At 44.2% G+C, this 23,654-nt stretch overlaps 1 long non-coding RNA gene across 1 annotated transcript; it reads right to left on the bottom strand.

Annotated features, from left to right (window-relative positions):
- Positions 1-460: 460 nt before the first annotated feature.
- LOC119120101 lies at positions 461-22,018 on the bottom strand. The gene is made up of 3 exons (XR_005097450.1): positions 22,008-22,018; positions 18,002-18,006; positions 461-1,010 (listed from the first exon to the last, which is right to left on the bottom strand). It is a non-coding gene; the product is annotated as an uncharacterized LOC119120101 (long non-coding RNA).
- Between the last annotated feature and the right edge of the window lie 1,636 nt (positions 22,019-23,654).

Below are 23,654 nucleotides of genomic sequence, written 5' to 3'. Positions count from 1 at the left end.
TCGAATGGGTTTGTCCCTCCTCCTTTGCGGGATTTCACCTCACGCGCATGCGCGTTTGACCAAAATACCATATTGAACTCAAGCGAAGCAAATACGCACAAAAAATAAACACAAATGTTGATATGAACGTAAAAGAGACGCATGAAACCAGGCAAAGAGCCGCATGCGGCTCGCGAGCTGCGGGTTGGCCACCCCTGCTCTAGATAGTCAAGTTTGAGTGTCTTCTTGATGCAGCCACTGGCATGGAGGCCGGCCCCGGTGGGGCCCATCCGAGGACCTCATTAAGCCATCCAATCGGTAGTAGCAACGGGCGGTGTTGTACAAAGGGCAGGGAGTTTATCAACGCCGACTTATGACACGTTTACTGGGAATTCCTCGTTGGTGGGAAATAATTCCCAATCCCTATCACGAGTGGGGTTCATATGGTTACACAAGAAATTGGTACACACTGGTCTGCATCACAGACCTGTTATTGCTCAATCTCACGTGGCAGAACGCCACTTGTCCCTCTAACAAGTTGCCCACCGACCGCTCGGGGGCCGCCGACCTATTTAGCATGCCGGCATCTCATTCGTCATTGGAATTAACCAGACAAATTGCTCCAACTAAGAACGGCCATGCACAACCACCCACGGCCATGCACCACCACCCACGGAATGGAGAAAGAGCTGTCAATCTGTCAATCCTGTCCGTGTCCGGCCGAGGTTTCCCGTGTTGAGTCAAATTAAGCCGCAGGCTCCACTTCTGGTGGTGACCCTTCCATCAATTCCTTTCATTTTTATATTTGATCATTTTTTAACCTCTGACTTTCGTTCTTGATTAATGAAAACATTCTTGGCAAATGCTTTTTCCCTGGCCTGTCTTGCGCCGGTCCAAGACTTTCACCTCAAGTGGTGCAATATGTATGCCTCAGGCTGTCCCTCTCTATCATGGCCCCAGTTCAGGAGGGAAAACCCACAAAATGGAACCGGGGTCCTATTCCATCATTCCTAGTTGCTCCTCACAGCGGACTGTCAGCTCACATCCCGAGATCCAACTACAAGCTTTTTAACTGCAGCAACTTTAAGACATGCTATTGGAGCTGGAATTACCGCGGCTGCTAGCACCAGACTTACCCTCCAACGGGTTCTCACCCAAGGGTTTGGAATGCGCTCATTCCAATTACAGGGTCTCGAAACTATTGTTACGAAGGCGGGTCATGAGTGCCAGTTCGTCAGAGTGGGTGGAAGGGGACAGGCGGAGGTCCGCTGAGGTCTGGCTGACAACACTGAAAATATTTCCCGTGAGGACTGGATCTCCGGGTTGGAGAGACTGTTTCTTCGCCATTTGAGTCCGACTGACAAGCACCGTTCTCAGACAAGTTGTTGTGACAGCATCGTGAGGTGTGACACTTAGAAAACATTTGTCATGAGGATTGGACCTCCAGGCATGAGAGGCCGCTCCTGCCTCATTTGAGTCCGACTGTTGTTCACAATTTGTCGGATAACCCCTTGTGAGTATTGCACTTGAATAGGGTCGGGACAGCATGTGGCAGCAGACAATAGGGAAAGTAAGTATTTGTCCAGTATTTTGTTTATTCCATGTCAATTTAAGATGTAACACAGGTAGTAAAGGGGAATTGTAACATCAAAGATAATATTTATAGGTATTAACCTTAAATATAATGTGAATTGCACAATAATATCGCATTTGATTTAGAATTAAGGCATTATTTCTGTATTAACTTGTGTGGAACACGGAATTAGATGTGCTAGCGATGCGCTCGCGATCAACTGAACTACCAGCTACTTTGGCGCTAGCCTCATCCACATAAAAATAGTGCGGAAAACGGTTGTTTTGCTGATTTCTACAACATAAACAGCCCACTCAAATGAACATTAACAATTTAAAAACCTTTCTTTACTCATGCAGTTTACAATGTATTTCTATAGAGCGGAAACCAGCGGGCATACATCCAGGCGCATATAAAAAAGTTAACATTTTGTCGTGCGCAGGGTTTATTGGTGAATTGAATGGGGCAAGGGATCAGGGAGTAACTCGTAATATGTTTAGTATAGCTTGTCTTTATTTCCTGTCACTTTTAATGACCATGAATGTTATGTAGGAACATCTATGGCGGGAAAGGGTAAACAATCACACAAACACTAAATTACCTGATGTGTTTTGTCACCTCTTCCACTTCCCTGAACAAGCACTTGTGGTGTTTTTGCTCGAGGGTCTGGAAGTGTCATACCGCATCTGATGCGGCTGTTTGATTCTTGCTAAGTGCTCTTTATGACAAATGAAACTAGCCAGACTAGCTCTGGTTTGCATATGAAATGTTCAAGCCACTCAACCCTGTGAGCACAAACTGTCAGACAGCAGAAAACCTTGAAGCACTGAGCTGTTCTGTGAACTGAACTGTGGTGTCCTCTTCCTTTGTAGTGATTTAGATACAGTTGCTCCCATTATTTACCTTATATAGTACTGATATTTTTCAAATTTTTTCTGTTACAGAAAAACAAATATGTATCTAACTAGGAAATGCAATTTCTGGAGAAATTGCACTTGGTCTGAGAATTTGAAATGATATTCAAGATTCAAGAGTTTTTATTCGCATGTTTGAACGTGCCAAAAAAGGAATTTGACTTCGGTAAATCACTGCCTCTGTTCAACATTTAGGTGACTAACAACACTCAGGACATGTGAAAAATGGCAAATATTCTCAAACATCCCCTGATCTTAAACTACATCTTAATCTTATTGAATGATGTGGAATGGTATTGAATGACAGAATAATATACAATGATTTGGAATGAGCTAAACATGTGGTAAATGGTCTTTCACTTTTGCTTTTCCACCCAATAATGTCCTCAACCCATTTCACACTGACTTCCTCAATAATCTACTGATGACTCAGATTCAGGAGCAACTGGGGTTCAATACCTTGCTCAAAGATACCTCAACATATTCATAATGGGATCAAACCCCCAACTTCTGGTTTAGTAGATGACCACTCTAACACTGAGCCATGCCCCCTCCCTCACAGGAAATGTTAAGGCAGAATGGCTTGAATCAGTAAACAGTAAAGAATGTAGGAAGTAGAATTGTAGTATAGAATAAATAAATCTTAAATTCCGACTTATTTTGAATGTTTTAAAAAAAATGTGCAGATGGTAAAAAGAAGAAATCAAGACAACAAGGAAAGAAGAAAGACATGGATTGAAACTTGGAAGCAGGGAAAAAGGAAGGGAAGAAAAATGGAAGAAAAGTGAAAGTGAAAAGTGAGCAAGGATAGATTAAAACTGTCACCAGAGGAAGAATTTGGCATTCACCTAATGTCCCTGTTTAAGATGGCTGCCGCACTAGGTGCACCTGTGACAGATCAGACGGGACAGCCAAATGCAGAATGACAGACTTTATTGAGGATGAGGGAAGGGGAATTCGAGTGCTGGAGCTCAGGCTGGAATGGAATGGTGATCGGCTCGCGGCGTGGAAGTTGGCTGGAGCCATTGGCTTCGTGGAGGAACGCGCTCCACGGCACACTGGGAAGCCAGTAGGCAGGAGCTGACCTGGTGGAGAGAGCAGAAAAGCAAGGTTGTAGCACGGCAGGGTGCTTGCGGTAATCGTGGTCAGAGACAGGTGAAGAGTCAGGATGGGCGGCGAGCACAATGTGGTCGATAACGGGCAGGTGGTCAGTTAGACGGACAGAGCACAGTGAGCTAGCGAGTGGCATCCAGGGACAGACAGAGGGAAGAGATGGGATCGCAGGGTTTAAATAGGACGCCTAACGAGCAGCTGGCAGGTGTGGGTGATTGAATTGATTACCTGGTGAGCAGGCGTGTAACAGCACCGAGGGCAGGCATTTCAAAAGTCCGGCCCGCGGGCCAAATCCGGCCCCTGGTCAGATTTCATACGGCCCGCAGCTTCGGTCTTATCATGTATTATTTATGGCCCGCCTGCACTGTCAAACTGAATAAAAATAATCATGAAACTTGAAACCGTAATTCCTCTTTTACCAAAAGGTGGCAGCACCGCTTTAATACCGTAATTTTCGGACTATAAGTCGCGTTTTTTTTCATAGTTTGGGTGGGGGGGCGACTTATAATAAGGAGCGACTTATATGTGTTTTTTTTCAAATATTTTCCAAAAAACGATAAACGAACCGCAATGTAGCAAGGGATTACTGTAATTTGAATTTCAAGTGACGTCAGCAGCGCGACGCGGCGTGGCGCAGCAGTTGTTTACATAAAGGACAAAGATTGATCACGGGATGACGAAGATGACGAAGGACCCCACGTACTACCGGCATCATTAGCGGCTTTTTTCTAAGTGACACGGCGGAGGAAGAGTTTGAAGGATTTAAGGATTTGGAGTGACACAGAAGGTTTGAAAAACTATTATGGCTTTTACGCACGCCCGGTCCTATTCTATGGAGCTCTCTTTCACCTCCGTGGATGGAAGTCTGGGGCCGGCGCTCGGCCGGGTGACTGTCCGGGGACGGTGAATGGGGCTCGGTCATGGCTTTTACGCACGCCCGGTCCTATTCTATGGAGCTCTCTTCCACTTCCGTGGCTGGAAGTCCACGCAGCCGTTTACCAAACCCACGTCTTTCCTTGTACTTTGTTAACGCTACAATATAGTTATATACTAGATCTGTGGAATAACGACGAGGCTGACGTCAGGGCGCACGCGCGGCGTTGTTGACAAAGGACGAGGAATTTGATCGATGGATTTAATGATTTAGAGTGCACAGATGGTTTGATAATACTATTGCTTATATAATAGTTATTTGATATCTAATTTATATATCGTTATATGGGCCTGTGGAATATTTTGAAGTGCAAGCGCCGTCAGCTGCGCGCACCCATTGTTGACAAAGGACGATCGATGGATTTAATGATTTGGAGTGACACAGATGGTTTGATAGCATTATTGCTAATATAATAGTTATTTGATATATAATTTATATATCGTTATATGGGCCTGTGGAATATTTTGAAGTGCAAGCGCCGTCAGCGGCGCGCACGCATTGTTGACAAAGGATGACCGATGGATTTAATTAATTGGAGTGACACAAATGGTTTTATTAACGTGTTATTTATGTAACAGTTCTTTGAATAACTCTGAATGTTACATCAGGGCCGTTCTCAGCTCTTCGTTTGTGTTTATGTCACGTTAGTATACCTATCGTTTAGCCTGTTGTTGCTCGTTCATGACTGTTCTTGGTGTTGGATTTTGTCGAATAAATTGCCCCCCAAAATGCGACTTATACTCCGGAGCGACTTATAGTCCGAAAATTACGGTAATATCAGTCTGCATCCGTGCCGCAACCCCTTCTCCGCTCATTTCTGCCATGGCGACTGCAAAGAAAACAAGGAAAGTTGACTTTGAGGGCCGTCGTTTTCAAGAGAGATGGGAATTACAATACTTCTTCACTGAAAATCAAGGCAATTGTGTTTGTCTAATTTCTAAAGAGACTGTTGTCTTGTTTAAGGATTTCAACCTAAAGAGACACTACCAGACTAAACATGCTAACACATACGACAAGCTAACACCTTGCTGATAAATAGAATAGAATGCCCTTTATTGTCGTTTTACAACTTAGTTGTACAATGAAATTCGGAGAGCTGCTCCCTTCCTAGTGCAAACATTACAAAATTTAAAAAAGTATAAAAGGAAGTCTGAGAATAAAAGTGAAAGATCTTATTTACAGTATAGCTATTAGTCTAAGAATGAAGGTTAAAAATCTTATTTACAGTATATTCAATGTGGGTATATGTATTAACATGAATGAGGTTTGTACAGAAAGTAAATAATAAATAGTTATTGCACGTAGTTTTTAAAGGAGTATCGGTGTTATATTATAGCTGTTCTCTCAGAGTTCAGAGTGGTGATGGCTCTTGGGAAGAAACTGTTTTTCAGTCTGGTAGTCCTTGTTCGAATGCCTCTGTAGCGCCTGCCAGAAGGAAGCAGTTCAAACAGCTGGGAGGCGGGATGTGTGTTGTCTGATGATGTTGTGAGCTCTGCTGACGCACCGGGTGTTGTATATGTCCGTCAGGGTGGGGATAGGGCAGCCGATGATCCTTTGAGCTGCTTTGACTGTCCTCTGTAGCCTCCCTCTATCTGCAGCAGTGCAGCTCCCGTACCAGGTGGTGAGGCAGTACATCAGCAGGCTCTCAATGGAGGAATGGTAGAAGGCGAGCAGAAGCTTCTGATCCATATTGCTCTTCCTGAGGACTCTTAAGAAGTGTAGACGCTGCTGAGCCTTCTTGATGACAGCTGAGGTGTTGCGTGTCCAGGAGAGGTCATCAGAGATCTGGACTCCCAGGAATTTGATGTTGTGGACCCTCTCCACAATCTCGCTGTTGATGCATAGGGAGGGGGATCTCTTGTTTTCCTTCTGAAGTCCACGATGACCTCCTTTGTTTTCTTGGGGTTCAGAGCCAGGTTATTTGCAGAGCACCAGTTCGTGAGCTTCTGGACCTCCTCCCTATAGGCTATCTCGTCACCAATCGAGAAAGATATAGTAAATGACGAGCAAAATTCACTTGTTTTAAGTTTTAATAATAACAGACAACTGTGCATTACTTATAACTCCTGTTTAAAATGTTCATGAGGCAAAAATAATTTTAAACTCATGTACATTTAAGGTATTTCATACAGTTTGTTCAATGTTATCTGACTCTTCAGATATGAATGAAAGGCAGAATTTGTGCTTTTAGAGTTGTTCACATCTGCCTGAGTGGCTTATATTTGGTTATTTTGTCATTTGAAAAATAAAGACAATTGTGACAATGAAAATTGTTTTATAACAGTGTGTATTTGCATGAAATTTTTGTAGTTAAAAAATGTCAGAAAAAACTATTGGCCCCTGGGCCCCTTCACTTTATTAAATCTGCCCAGATGGCTGCCGCATGTGGGCATTTGGAGCACCTGGAGAGAGAATGCCATATGGAGAATGCCTAATTTCTCACTCCATTATTGGCCACCAGACCTGGGGTTTCTTGGGCGCGAGAATACCGAGTATGCCTAATATCCCAGTCCAAGATAGTAAATGGTATTGTACAGTGCCTTTTTTACCTTAAGTATTCAAAGCGCTTCTCACAATTCTTTTTTGCAATTCCCCTCAACTGCTTCCTGCGTTTTATTATTTGGAGACTATTGTTTTTAGAAGCAGCGGATTATCGACCAGTTTTGAGCAGATTACTGCTCGGAATCCAGCGGGGGTCAATGGCATGTAAGTATGGCGTGCTCTGGCACGGGCATGACACTTCCTTTGCCTAACCGAAAATGATTGTGCTTTAAAGGGACTGTAAAGCGAGCCAACATTGGCATTTATGTGATAGAACTGTATTAAAAAATTATGTCAACGCTACAATTCTCCCCTGAAAAAAAATATCAGAAGAGATATAACGGTATTTTGGAACAGAAGGGCGGTACGCCCACTTTATGGGTGAAGTCTGCTTGATTTGACACATTAGTCTGACTACATCATGGAAGGAAGAGATCACAATTTCCCCATCGGATATCCTTGCAAAGACTATCGCTTAAAATGTACAAAAACAGCTATCTATTGGCACCCAAATTTACATAGACTTCTCTACTTATGATGACTTCAACATATCACGAGGATGAGTCTCTCCATGGCTGATTTAACAGCAAAAAAATGAGCAGCCTCTCTGCAGATGAAGTGCCCTCTCACGTCTATTTCCTTTCACCAGTCACCAACATACGCAAACGCGACACGTTCTGAGAGGCTTTATGTACTGCCCTGGTCATCCTGGAATGGGGATCCTCCCATCTGTGGTCTCTTCTCAAGATTTCTCATTTTTCCCCAGTCGGGGTTTTTCAGTTTTTCCTTGCCCTATTGGGAGTTAAGATAAGGGGCTGTTGAGATAAATTGTCAATTTTGCACATGCGAACCCCTTTGAGACTTGTCTGTGATTTGGGGCTATATAAATAAACTTGACTTGACCTCCGGGTGTTGGGGGCGAGCCTTCTGGCTGAGCCACAAGCAGCTGACACTTTTGTGTTGGTAAATTTCACACATATACACACGCACGCACACGCACACAAACACACTTAGGGGCAGTCCATTGATTTTGATGATGACATTGCTCCAGATTAAAAGTATGGACAGTTATTGGGGTGTTTTGCGGCGGTGCATAGCCATGTGGCTGTGCAGGCTGATGCGTGATCAGCAGGTCTTGCCACATGAGGGACAGGGGTATGTGGTACTGGAGGGTGTTGGCCCTGCAGCACGCTGATGCCTCTGTGCAAGGCGTTGTATCCTCCTCTCTGTGGCCTGCTCCTGAAGGTGAGTAATACCCTGGTGGTAGGTGGAACTCCAGGTGTGGCGAGCAGCAGCCAGGGAGTCGAGTGATGTAGGTGTAATGTCACACTTCTTCAGGAGGGTTTTGAGGTGATCCTTGTAGCGCTTTTTCTGGCCCCCTGCAGATCTCTGACCACCCAAAAGCAGGCCATAGAGGATCTGCCTAGGGAGGCGGTGGGTAGGCATACGGATCACATGACCTACCCAACGTAGATGTTTCTGCGCAAGGAGCATGGCAATGCTGAGTGAGTGGGTCCGGTCGAAGATCTCAACATAGGGCACCCTGTCTTCCCAAGACACACCCAGGATCCTTTGCAGGCAGCGGATGTGGAAGGCCTCTCTCACACACACACACTCACACACACACATACATACACACACACACACACACACACACGTACATAGATTCAAGGGGCATATCAGAGTCTATTATCCAGTTAGGGCAGTGCTTCTCAATAATTTTCTGTGATCCCCCTAGGGAGAAGAAAACATTTCGCGCCCCCCCATGTTATTAACATTAAAGAAAAACAAAATATAAATAAAAAAGAAAGATCAACTTACAATAAAGAATAACTATTAATAACATTGTTTTTTAGTGTGTAACAGAACAGATTCAATGTGCATCACTTTGCCTGAAATTAAAAATAAATTATTATTATTTAAACTATAAACATTCTTGACCAACTGCCATTTTATGCTGGAAAAATACATCCATCCATCCATCCATTTTCTGTACCGCTTAGTCCCCACGGGGGTCGCGGGCGTGCTGGAGCCTATCCCAGCCGTCATCGGGCAGTAGGCGGGGGACACCCTGAACCGGTTGCCAGCCAATCGCAGGGCACACAGAGACAAACAACCATACGCACTCGCACTCACACCCAGGGACAATTTGGAGTGCTCAATCGGCCTACCCAGTACGTTTTTGGGCTGTGGGAGGAAACCGGAGTGCCCGGAGAAAACCCACGCGGGCCCGGGGAGAACATGCAAACTCCACACAGGGAGGGCCGGAGGTGGAATCGAACCCGCACCCTCCGAACTGTGAGGCGGACGTGCTACCCAGTGCCCCACCGAGCCGCCTGGAAAAATACAATAAAATAATAATAAATATACATAATATTAAATTAAATAGCAATAAATAATATTCAAGTCAAAGTAATCAGCAACATTAACTCAGGAGCACAATATATAAAACATTTTAACCTACAAAACAAAAATGAATAAAACGATTTGCGCTCAAAATGAGGCAGCATGACGGAGAACATATCCACGGCTGCAGGTAGTATCAGCTCTTCTGCAATGATGTGTTTTTTTCTTGCATTGAGCAATTTGGTACGCTGCTTTATATGATGCTTAGTGCTTGCTGATTGACTGAAGTAGCATTCACAAAGTGGGATGATTGTTGGCAATATTCAGCCCATTTGTGCTGAAAAACCTTAAGCATCTTATCAGCGTGATAGGGGTGCAATGACTGCCAAAAGTGTAAGGCACAGTAATCACACCGGTCTTTCCTCGTCTCCCATCGTAGTCGCACTGAAGCCGAGCGCTACGTACGCTTCGTCATATTTCCTTGTCTTAGCTTTTGTGTGACTCTCAATTCTCTTATCTCAGTCTCTCTCCGCCGTTCTGTTCAACCCTGTTCAATATTTTTCCATGGTGTCCCACTGCACTTTTTATCGCCTGCTCTACACTGTAAAGCGACTACTCCTTGCGCAAACTCTTCCAGTGATACCGCCACTCCCACCTACTGCAGTGGATGTCTAATTACCCTTTAATCTAGTACAGCCAAAAGAAAAGCATGTTCCCTGGTGTCACACGCGCCCCCCTTGGTATCGCACTGCGCCCTCCAAGGGGGGCGCACCCCACTATTTGAGAAACACTGAGTTAGGGGCAGTGTTCCCTCGAAGCTGCGCAGCTACGCAATTGCGCACTGTTCGCGCAGTCTCTGCACACAAGAAACTCCATGCTGTGCACACAAAAACAAATCTGCATAAACTGATTGATTAATATCTAATGTTAGACGTAATCTAATCTAATCCAATTAAGGGAACGAATGATTTTCTTTCTGTGCTTTCAGGAATTGACAGGTGTCCAGCCAATGATATGATATGGTTCACTTATGCTACATAGCCAATCATAGAATTGACAGTGCTTGAACATGTGTTCTGCCCATCCGTGCCGCGCAGGTTAGCTAGCTAACGACAGTGCGGCGGATTCAAGCGAAGCAAATGCTAAATTAGTTAATCGTGGTGAAACGAATGAGCAGCGACACATCCACTGGCCAAGCCAAAATAAATAAGAGGTGCGGCAGTTCTTGTGAGATTGAATGGCTGTCGGAGTGTGTGCAAGTACAAGAGGAAACGGTGAAACTGGGTGAGATTCTTTCGAATGTGAAAGGTCTCCTCTGCAAAACATGGAGCGAAGCCAAAGTGACGGGCGAGTTTACGGAGGGAAAAATATGGAAGGGATGGAAGTTGGACTACCTCAAGCGTCACATTTAGCAGAAATGTCATTTGAAAGCTGTTGGAATTGTACAAAGACTCAAGATGGGACAGGGGATCGGTACATTATTGCGAGAGAGCGCAAAAGACCGACAGAAAAGGAACGAGCTGTCACACAAAACAAAATCCGACCCCCCGAGCAAGTTAAAGTTCGCATTGACAATATTTTATTTATTTATGTATGTATGTATGTATGTAGGTAGGTAGGTATTTATGTATTTATTTATTTATTTATTTATTTATTTATTTATTTATTTATGTATTTATTTATTTATTTATGTAGGTAGGTAGGTAGGTAGGTAGGTAGGTGGGTAGGTAGGTAGGTAGGTAGGTAGGTATTTGTTTGTTTATTCATTTATTATTTAATCTGGTGTTGCACACAGTGGTCCACAGTGTACACAGGGACCTTGTGTGTTTGCACAGACACTTGAAAAATTAGAGGGAACGCCTGGTTAGGGGTAAAAGGAAAAAGGAGAGTCGGTGCTTGAGTGGGTGTTTAGCCTATAGCATAACAGCAGGCAAGTTGTTGAAGTCCCTCTTCTTCACCTCCCACTCTGTGTGACCTGTTGGGAAGATTACAGAGAAGATAATATCTGATGTTAGAAAAAGATGCAGCATACATCCCTTTTAAGTATTATTCAAATATTTCCCCACATTTGAAAAAGGAATGATGGAATTGTTCTGATCCTGCTTGGTTATGTCTACAGGCATCGACACTATGAACACAAGTGGAGCTATTTAGCGAGATACCCAGAGCGCTATTTATAGGGCTTTTTAAATTGTTGTGAAATTGTTGCCAAATCAGACTCCCTAAATGCACTGATATACTTCAAACGGGACATCAAAATACTTGGATTTATCTTTCAAAGTTTGTAATATTTGATGTAATTGCCTTCAGCATCCATGTAAACAACACGGATGTAACCAAAGCTACCAATGCTGGTCTTTGATCCCAGTTGCATTGCTTTGATCTGTCTCAGAGTAAAACATGTTTTTTTCCCTGAAGGGCCAACACAACAGGCACTGGCAGCATTAGCAAAGCCAATAACCAGTCCAAGAAATTAATACTAGATGTCTTTGATTTTTGCAGCATACCTATTCAGCCCTAAAAAAAACTGTGAACTACTGCACTTGTATTTATATATTTATATATAGTCCTCCCACACCACATGTAGAGATTAATGTCAGGATTTATGTGGTTTATTCTGTTACATTCGCTTTGTACACTTGATTTGACAAAAACACGTCTACAGAAACCAAGAGTCACTGAGCTGATAAATCTGACCTCCAGCACACCTCTGATAACAACAGTTGGATTTTTCTAACTACCACAACTACAAAAATTTTTGTAATTGGCTTTGAAGGCACTTAATGCTGGAAGATGGCAAGAGAAAGGCTGGGTGGCAAGTTGTGCTAGATAAATTGCATATCAATGGTAAGTGTCGGTAACAGGTTCTCCTTAACATATCTCTATTAGGTGAGGTGAAAAGTGGTTATGACTATGCTAGTGGTCTGAAAATCTGAACCCTCATTTGTTAACTTTTTGTAGATGATTGGAAATATTTACCTTGTTTTTCTCTGGTTTGGTTATTTCCTCCCCAAAAAAATCCAAGCAAACAATGCGTCACACTAAACCACATGACACCTGCACTCCAAGCCAGGATTTAGTAGACTAGAAATTCTCATGTGATTGCCTTAAACAGCTTTAGGTTTTACACTTGGTAAAACTAAACACATTAAGTAGTAAAAAATGCATTCTTGATTTCTTACAGTATATACGTACGTATAAACATGTTTAGTTTAAAACAACTAATTTGCATTAGTATAAAATGCAAAAAATAATGATAATCAGTAAATTTACCGGTCCGTCATAAATGTTCATCAGCCACCTGTGCAATATTTTTTCAAGTCGAACGAAACTGCACTTGTCAGTCTGTCACTACTATTTTGAGCATTTCCATCGTCAGTTACCCCCACCAAAAAGCATAAAATTGTAAATGGAGTGCACTATACGTATAACAGTGTATATTATATATCTACATACCGTATTTATTCTAATTATCGCCCAGGGCGATAATTAGAGAAGGTTTATGTCCAACGGGGGGGTGGGCGATTAATAGAGAACCCTTTTTGTCCGATCGCCAAGGGGCACTGAAATGGGCGATAATATGTATATTTTCCTTATGTTGTATGCAATACCTGCATCTCACTGGTGTTCTTAACACTGGAACAGCGGCTGTTTTGATCTACCTCTAACAGCGGGGTGCGTCAATTGACGTTACCGTCGCACATCACATGTTGCGCACGTCATGTTATGTTATCGCGATCGTCTTGTTCGAGCGCACGCCCCGATAACGTAATTGTGTGAGGATATTGTAGCGGAGTGACGAGTGTAATTGTATCATAGTTTATGGAGAAAAACAATTTAAAAGGGACATTCGACGTTCTGTCAATTAGTCATATTTAAACTTGCGCAATGACGTCGGCATGCGGTCGCGGAGGAAAACGTAAGATTTGGGGGGAATTTTTAGCAACACGGGCGATAATTAGAGGTATCAATGTTTTTTATTTATGTCATCGCTAACACACAGTGGGTGATTATTAGAATATGGGCGATAATTAGAATAAATACGGTACATACTATGGAGCTTTACAGTACACACATACACTCATACATTCACATAGCCTACTTGCTCTAGGCTCCTACACCGCCCAAAGTTTGACATACCTTAACCAGAATCTCTTGTTGCATGTAGCCAAAGGTACAATGCTGGTGCATTAAAGTGCATTCTTAAATTCCCACCAGTTGTCCCAATCAATGCTTTGCCATCTTCTTCTTAATGAAAATAGAAATTTAAAACTTAAATTACAAGAACTCTGTAAAAATGTCTCTCGCATTCAAAGCTACTGTTTGTCCTCTTAGCTAATTATCAATTGTACATATAGTTCATTTCAGCCTGATGATTCTGTTTTTGGTTCATCTGCCACATATGCAATGAAGTCTACTCAAGCTAGCCGTGGGCGATACCAGTTTGTTGTGTTTAATGTTTTGAAAACAAGTGCAAGTAGATGTGGGGCCAAAGATTCAAGATTCAAGAGTTTTTATTCGCCATGTTTGAGCGTGCCAAACAAGGAATTTGACTTCGGTAAATCACAGCCTCTGTTCAACATTTAGGTGACTAACAACACTCAGGACATGTGAAAAATGGCAAATATTCTAAAACATCCCCTGATCTTAAACTCCCAAGAGGGCAAGGAAAAACTCAAAACTCCAGCTAGGGGAAATGAGAAACCTTGAGAAGAGACCACAGATGGCAGGGTCCCTCTTCCAGGATGACCAGGCTGCAATGGATGCAGAGAGGACACATAGTACAAACAGTATAGACAATTCAAAAAAGGTGTGGAGAGCAGGATGTTATTGCAGAGTAATGACTCTGGCTCTAAGAGTGGTGTGAGTTCATCAGAGCAACAGCCTGGTGGAAGAAGCTGTCTCTGTGTCTGCTGGTTTTGGCGTACAGAGTTCTATAACGCCGTCCGGAGGGGAGTAGTTCAAACAGACTGCAGCCTGGGTGAGAAGGGTCTGTAGAGATGTTCCTTGCACGTTTCCTGGTCCTGGACAGGTACAAGTCTTGGATAGATGGGAGGTTGATTCCAATTATCTTTTCTGCAGTCCTGATTGTCCGTTGCAGTCTGTGCTTGTCTTGTTTGGAGGCAGATCCAAACCAGACAGTGATGGAGGTGCAGAGGACAGACTGGATGATGGCAGTGTAGAAGGTCTTCAGCAGCTCTCACGGCAGGTTGAACTTCTTGAGCTGTCTCAGGAAGTACAGCCTCTGCTGGGCCTTCTTCCGGACAGAGTCTATGGGGCCGATCCATTTCAGGTCCCGAGAGATTGTGGTTCCCAGGAACTTGAAGGTGTCTGTGGAGAGAATAGTATTACTGCGGATAGTGAGGGGTAAAAGTGGTGAAGGGTCTCGCCTGAAGTCCACGGTCATCTCCACGGTCTTGAGCGGGTTCAGCTCCAGGTGGTTTTGGCTGCACCAGCGGACCAGCCGCTCCACCTCCTGTCTGTACGCAGTCTCAGGATCAGTCCGATGAGAGTGGTGTCATCTGCATACTTCAGGAGCTTCACAGGAGAGTCACCTGAGGAGAAATCGTTGGTGTAGAGAGAGAAGAGCAGTGGGGAGAGGACGCACCCCTGAGGGGCTCCAGTATTGGTGGTCTGGGTGTCAGATGTGATGCCCCCCAGCCTCACACGCTGTCTCCTGTTGGTCAGGAAGCTGGTGATCTACTGACAGGTGGAGGCAGGCACCGCAAGCTGGATGAGCTTCTGTTGGAGGATGTCAGGAGCGATGGTGTTGAACGCCGAGCTGAAGTCCACAAACAGGATCCTGGCGTACGTTCCTGGGGTGTCCAGGTGGTGCAGGATGTAGTGCAGTCCCATGTTGACCGCATCATCCACCGACCTGTTTGCCCGGGAGGCAAACTGGAGGGGGTCAAGCAGGGGCCCCGTGACATCCTTCAGGTGGTTCAGCACTAACCTCTCGAAAGATTTCATGACCACAGATGTCAGTGCGACAGGTTTATAGGTCATTCAAACCTGTGATGGCGGGCTTCTTGGCCACTGGAACGATGGTGGAGCTCTTGAAGCACGAGGGCACCTCACACAGCTCCAGGGAATGGTTGAAGATTCGTGCAAAGGTGGGCGCCAACTGCTCAGCGCAGACTTTCAAGCAGGAAGGTGACACGCCGTCTGGGCCCGGTGCCTTCCTGATCTTTTGTCCCCGGAACATCTGGCGCACTTCCTCCTCGCGGATCTGGAGTGTGGGCACGGCCTCTGCAAGAGAGAGAGTGGGTGACAACGTTGATAGAGGTGTGGACAGAGCAGTTGTGGGGGGAGGTGAGTATTTAGATTGTGCTGCAGGAGGTCCCGTTGTGTGGGAGGACCGATCAAACCTGCAGTAGAACCTGTTTAGCTGGTTAGCAAGCCTTGGGCTCTCCACAGGAGGGGTTCGTTTCTTGAAGCCCGTGATGCTCTGCAGACCTTTCCACACTGTTGAGGGATCAGGATTGGCAGAGAGGTGTCTCTCCAGGCTCTCCCCGTAACACCTCCTGGCTTTCCTGACCTCTCGGTTCAGTGTGTTTCTGGTCTGCTTGAACAGGTCGCGGTCGCCGCTCCTGTAGGCCTCCTCCTTGACTTTGCGCAGCCTCCTGAGGTTCGGTGTAAACCAAGGTTTGTCGTTGTTGTACGTGCAGAAGGTCTTAGTCTGCACACACATATCCTCACAAAAACTGATGTCTGATGTGACTGTCAGTGAGTTCATGCAGGTCTGAAGTTGCAGCTTCAAAAACTCCCCAATCTGTGCAGTCAAAGCAGGCTTGGAGGTCCTGCCTTGACTCCACTGTCCACTTCCTCACAGTCCTCACCACAGGCTTAGACGTTTTTAGTTTCTGCCTGTAGGCCGGGATAAGATGAACTAGACAGTGGTCCGAGAGTCCTAAAGCTGCACGAGCCACAGGGTTATTTATTTGTTGTCCTGCAGAAAATTGAAGAAAATACACCAAAATAATGATTTTGGAAACTTACTTACTGGTCGGCAGAGACCTCCCAAGTGACCTCTTCAAATAGCTTAAGTCCCTGCCAGCATTTTTGACGTCTACTAGACGTCTATATGCTACCCAGACGTCTCGGCTAAAACACGTCTAAAAATGCTTTAAAAGTGTAATAAATATAGATGTCTATGCCATAGACGTCTATAGCAAAGACGTCTATTAGATGCCTATATGTAAACGTTTTTTAGATGTCTACGGGATAGAAGTCTATTAGACCTCTATTAGACGGCTATATGTGAAAGTTTTTTAGACGTTTATTGAGTAGACGTTCGAATGATGGCTAATAGTTATTAGCGCGATTAGCCCTAATCGCGCTAATAGCTAATGATCGTTTGAACATCTAGACGTCTATTCAACATTGAGGTTCTCTTCAATACATTTAACCTGTGATCCTTACCTTTGTGTAGTAACTACACTGTAGTTCCAGGATGTTGTGAAAATGCATTTGATTAGTGATGGTCTAGGGCAGGGGTGGGCAAACTTTTTGACTGGCGGGCCGAATTTGGTTCTAAATTTAGACCGGGGGGGCCGGACCAGGAGCAGATGGATGTAGTTTTTGTGTGAAGTAATAGAAATGACATGTAAAGGTCATTGCATAAAAGGTTCGTACTTTTAGTAGGTAGTAAAGCATGGATATTCAAAACATGTTTTTTGAAAACAAATACATTTATTTACAGCATTAAAAAAATATTTCACCAAAAAACTACTATCAGTGATTCTCATTATATACGACACTGTTATTATGAATAATAGTTTGCATCACTTCAGCGCCTGCAGGTCAGATTTATGAAATATGTTTATCTAATGAGGCGAAATCACATCAAACGGCAAACATTCTGACCAAATACATCATCTTGAAGAATCAGTGAAAGAATACATCTAAATAAAGTAATAAAGAAATCAATAGTATTGTTGGTCTCCCATTTTTGCAAGTGCATCATGGTCTGCAGTAAAATTTGTTGTGGTAATTCTTAGGATAAAACCGAGGCGTCGGCCCGTTAACCAAGATCTGACGGGCTTTGTTGACGTTCATGTGGCTGAACGTCTGCTCACACTCGTAGGTCGAGCCAAATTGTCCACTCTTTTTTTAAACACTCGGCACTCAGTGTCGACCTTTCTTTTCCTCGGGCCACTCATTTTAATGGAAGGATTTCAGGGGAAGGTTTGTGGGTGGCATTATCGTAAAACTGTATCTGAAAGCTCAGAGCGCGAATTACGAGAATGCTGACGTCACAGCCCACACTCGAAATTCGGCACTGATGGAAATAGAGCGCAGAGTGCGCCGGCTCCGTACTACTTAGTACGTACACGCACTTGTGAGTGTGCACTGAGCTTTCTGACACGGCTTTCGGGAGTAAATGCGTGGGCGGGCGCTTCCCCATCTATTGGGGAAACATAGTAATTGCAGGGAAAATGACCCAAAAAAAAGTTTAATAATACAATTTATAATATATAATAATAATAATTTGGCGGGCCGGATTAAACGGGCCGGATGTGGCCCGCGGGCCGTAGTTTGCCCATTCTGGTCTAGGGTGGGTGTGAAAATTTAAATTTTTTAATATAAAATAAGTATGACTCTTACTGAAACCTATGTTAGCTGCAGATATAAATACCGTAATTTTCGGACTATAAGTCGCTCCGGAGTATAAGTCGCATCAGCCATAAAATGACCAAAAAAGTGAAAAAAAACATATAAGTCGCTCTGGAGTGTAAGTCGCATTTTGGGGGGCAATTTATTCGACAAAATCCAACACCAAGAACAGTCATGAACGAGCAACAACAGGCTAAACGATAGGTATGCTAACGTGACATAAACACACAAACTAAGAGCTGAGAACGGCCCTGACGTAAAATTCAGTTATTAAAAAAACTATTACATAAATAACACGTTAATAAAACCATCTGTGTCACTCCAATTCATTAAATCCATCAATCGTCCTTTGTCAACAATGCGTGTGCGCCGCTGACGGCTCTTGCACTTCAAAATATTCCACAGGCCCATATAACGATATATAAATTATATATCAAATAACTATTATATAAGCAATAATGTTATCAAACCATCTGTGCACTCTAAATCATTAAATCCATCGATCAAATTCCTCGTCCTTTGTCAACAACGCCGCGTGTGCGCCCTGACGTCAGCCTCGTCGTTATTCCACAGATCTACTATATAACTATATTGTAGCGTTAACAAAGTTCAAGGAAAGACGTGGGTTTGGTAAACGGCTCTTTATTTAACAAAACAAACTTCCAGGCGTGTGGCGACGTGGACTTCCAGCCACGGAAGTGGAAGAGAGCTCCATACAATAGGACCGGGCGTGCGTAAAAGCCATGACCGAGCCCCATCCACCGTCCCCGGACAGCCACCCGGCTGAGCGCCGGCCCTCGACTTCCATCCACGGAGGTGAAAGACAGCTCGGTAGAGTAGGACCGGGCGTGCGTAAAAGCATTGTCCGAGCCCCATCCACCGTCCCTGGACAGCCACCTGGCCGAGCGCCGGCCCCCGACTTCAATCCACGGAAGTGAAAGAGAGCTCCGTCGAGTCAATCTTTGTCCTTTATGTAAACAACCGCCGCGCTGCTGACGCGCGACCGCGACGTCGCGCTGCTGACGCGCGACCGCGACATCGCGCTGCTGACGCGCCGACGTCGCGTCAGCAGCGCGGCGGTTGTTTACATAAAGGACAAAGATTGACTCAACGGAGCTGCTGCTGACGCGACGTCGCGCTGCTGACGTCACTTGAAATTCAAATTACAGTAATCGCTTGCTACATTGCGGTTCGTTTATCGCGGTTTCACTTTTTTTTTTTTTTTTGAACATTTTTGAAAAAAAACACATATAAGTCGCTCCTTATTATAAGTCGCCCCCCCACCCAAACTATGAAAAAAAACGCGACTTATAGTCCGAAAATTACGGTACACCTTTTGATGTTAAAATTAACCAAAACGATAGTTTAATCTAAATAAAACCAACCACAGATTTTGTCCATCTTTCAGTCTGTCTCTTGCTTTTGGACTGTGACGGAAGAACCGGACAATAGCGCCACATTTGTTTAAAATGGGCACAAGATCAGCATCATCCTTTATGGAGTCCTTAACTGAACAATGTCCTGCTAAAAGGCCCTGATTTTAGGTGTCCTCATCAGGTTCAGAAAAGAGAAAATTGCTGTGACTGCCGACATTCAACACATTCTACTGCTTTGTAGTCCAGGAGGAGCACAGAGACTACCTGAGGTCTCTATGGTTCCGCAACAACAGTAGATATCATCGACTACAGGATGCGTGTGCACGTGTTTGGCAACACACCATCTCCCGCCGTAGCGATCTACTGCCTCAGGAGAGCGTCAAGAGAAGCAGAATCTGAATTCGGCTCTGATGTTAGAGCATTCATTGACAGAGACTTTTATGTGGACGATGCCCTTAAGTCATTTGCAACAGAGTCAGAGGCCATCAGTGTGGTGAAGCGGGCACGGAAGATTCTCTCCTACAACCATCTCTGGCTGCACAAGATTACAGTAAACAGTGCAGCTGTCATGGCTAAATTCCCCCCTGAGGACCGTGCAAGCAGCATCAAAGACCTGGACTTTACCACTGATGACATTCCCATACAGCGTAGCCTGGGAATCAGCTGGAACATAGTCACAGACACATTCACCTTTAAAGTGCAGAGTGTCGACAAGCCCTACACATGCAGAGGCGTGCTCTCAACCATAAAAGGTATCTTTGACCCACTTGGCTTTCTCTCATCAGTCACCATACAAGGGAGATCATTGCTGAGAGAGCTAACCATGGACATGGTGTGTGGGACTCACCATTACCTGAACACCCCTAAGCAAAGTGGGAGAGATGGAAGTCCTCCATACAATGCCTTCAAGACATACAGATTCCCTGCTGCTACACATCTCTCCCCACCTCTGCAGCAAGATCGAGAGAGTTGTGTGTGTTCGCGGATGCGTCAACCAAAGCAATTGCAGCGGTTGCCTACCTGAAGGTGACCGACGAAGATGGACACTCTGAAATTGGATTTGTGTTTGGGAAAGCAAAGCTGACACCTTTGAAAGATACTACAATCCCCAGACTCGAACTCTGTGCAGCCATCCTTGCTGTGGAGATAGCTGAGACTGTAGTGAGTAGCATGGTATCACTTTCTATTCAGACAGCAAAGTTGTGTTAGGTTACATCAACAATGAACAGAGAAAATATACAGACTGAGAGGGAAGAGATGGGATCGCAGGGTTTAAATAGGACGCCTAACGAGCAGCTGGCAGGTGTGGGTGATTGACTTGATTACCTGGTGAGCAGGCGTGTAACAGCACCTAGGACAGGCATGTCAAAAGTCCGGCCCGCGGGCCAAATCCGGCCCTCTGTCAGATTTCATACGGCCCGCAGCTTCGGTCTTATAATGTATTATTTATGGCCCGCCTGCACTGTCAAACTGAATAAAAAAAATCATGAAACTTGAATCTATAATTCCTCCTATTGCCAAAAGGTGGAAGCACCACCCCTCTCCGCTCATTTCTGCGATGGTGACTGCAAAGAAAACAAGAAAGGTTGACATTGAGGACCGTTGCTTTCAAGAGAAATGGGAATTACAATACTTCTTCACTGAAAATCAAGGCAATTGTGTTTGTCTAATTTCTAAAGAGTCGGTTGCCTTGTTTAAGGATTTCAACCTAAAGAGACACTATCAAACTAAACATGCTAACACATACGACAAGCTAACAGGGAGTGACCGCGCTGATGAAGTGAAGCTGCTCCAAGCTGAACTGGCATCACAACAGCGATTCTTCACACAGGGCTGAGTCAAAATTAAATCAAAAGTAAATATTACGAAGTGGCCATGTTAATACTGTTGATGTTATGAACCTGTAGACGTGACACAAACTACCGTATTTTTCAGACTAAAAGTCACTCCGGAATATAGGTCGCATTAGCCATAAAATGCACAATAACATGAAAAAAAACATATAAGTCGCTCCGGAGTATAAGTCACAGTTTGGGGGAAATTTATTTGACAAAATCCAACACCAAGAACAGACATGAACGAGCAACAACAGGCTAAACGATAGGTATGCTAATGTGACATAAACACAAACGAAGAGCTGAGAACGGGCCTGACGTAACATTCAGAGTTATTCAAATAACTATTATATAAATAACACGTTTATAAAACCATCTGTGTCACTCCAATTCATTAAATCCATCGATCGTCCTTTATGTCAACAATGCCGGCCGGGTGCGCGCAAGCTGACAGCGCATGCACTTCAAAATATTCCACAGGCCCACATAACGATATATAAATTATATATCAAATAACTATTATATAAGCAATAATATTATCAAACCATCTGTGTCACTCCAAATCATTAAATCCATCGATCAAATTCCTCGTCCTTTGTCAACAACGCCGCGCGTTCGCCCTGACGTCAGCCTCGTCGTTATTTCACAGATCTAGTATATAACTATATTATAGCGTTAAAGTACAAGGAAAGACGTGGGTTTGGTAAACGGCTCTTTATTTAAAAAAACAAGAGTTCAACGAGCCAACAACTACTGAACTATAACGATAAAAATATATACAAGTTGCTTCACGAAATAAAATATATCAAATAACTATAACATAAATAGTTCACCGCCACACGGCCTCAAGCACCGGCGTTGACTTCCATCCCAAGAGGTGGAACTTCCAGCCACAGAGGTGGAAGAGAGCTCCATAGAATAGGACCGGGCGTGCGTAAAAGCCATGTCCGAGCCCCATCCACCGTCCCCGGCCAGCCACCCGGCCGCACGCCGGCCCCCGACTTCCATCCACGGAGGTGAAAGAGAGCTCCGTAGAGTAGGACCGGGCGTGCGTAAAAGCCATGTCCGAGCCCCATCCAGCATCCCCGGACAGCCACCCGGCCGAGCGCCGGCCCCCGACTTCCATCCACGAAGGTGAAAGAGAGCGCCGTAGAGTAGAACCGGGCGTGCGCAAAAGCCATAATCGTTTTTCAAACCTCCTGTGTCACTCCAAATCATTAAATCCTTCAAATTCTTCGTCCTCCGTGTCACTGACAAACAAAGCCGTTAATGATGCCGGTAGTACGTGGGGCCCTTCGTCATCTTCGTCATCCCGTGATCGAATCTTTGTCCTTTATGTAAACAACCGCCGCGCCGCGCTGCTGACGTCACTTGAAATTCAAATTAGAGTAATCCCTTGCTACATCGCGGTTCGTTTATCGCGGTTTCACTTTTTTTTTTTTTGAATTTGGAAAATTTGTGAAAAAATTCACAAAAGTCGCTCCTCAGTATAAGTCGTCCCCCCACCCAAACTATGAAAAAAAATGCGACTTATAGTCCGAAAAATACAGTATTACTTTCTGAAAGATATTGTAAATGACAAGAGCAAAATTCACTTGTTTTAATAATAACAGACAACTGTGCATTACTTATAACTCCTGTATAAAATGTTCATGAGGCAAAAATAATTTTAAACTCATGTAATTTTAAGGTATTTCATACTGTTTGTTCAATATTATCTGACTTCAGATATGAATGAAAGGCAGAATTTGTGTTTTTAGAGTTGTTCACATCTGCCTGAGTGGCTTATATTTTGGTTATTTTGTCATTTAAAAAATAAAGACAATTGGGACAATGAAATTTGTTTTATAACAATGTGTATTTGCATGGAATTTTTGTAGTTAGAAAATGTCCAAAAAAACTATTGGCCCCCGGGCCCCTTCACTTTATCAAATCTGGCCCTCCTTGCAAAACGTTTGGACACCCCTGATGTAAGCAATAGAATGCAACGCATAAGACATGCAACTTCACCCCAACAGTGGAAGTACCTCCCCTCAAAGTTCAACCCAGCAGACCACGGCTCCAGATCCGTCGCTGCTGCATCACTGAGAGACACCAACTGGCTGACTGGACCTGCCTTCCTGTCTGGTAAGGCTCCAGCTGATCACCAGTCACAGTATGACCTAGTTGATCCAGAGTCAGACTCTGAACTCAGACCTGAGGTCACAGTGTTAGTCACTGAAACCACACAGTCCAGCTTAGGAACACGGCGCTTCGAGCGTTTCTCAAAGTGGACTTCTGTGCTTAGAGCGGTGGCAGTCCTGATTCACATGGCACAGTGTTTCAGGCAAACAGACAAAAACAGCACATACAGAAGGTGGCATAACTGTAAGGAAGCAATCATATAAGAAAACCTAGAAAGAGCAAAGAAATTGCTGAACAAAAACA

This window comes from Syngnathus acus, chromosome 3, assembly GCF_901709675.1.
Source record: "Syngnathus acus chromosome 3, fSynAcu1.2, whole genome shotgun sequence".
Classification (NCBI taxonomy): domain Eukaryota; kingdom Metazoa; phylum Chordata; class Actinopteri; order Syngnathiformes; family Syngnathidae; genus Syngnathus; species Syngnathus acus.
The sequence above is the reverse complement of the archived record's forward strand: the minus strand, read 5'-3'. Positions and strand labels throughout refer to the sequence as shown.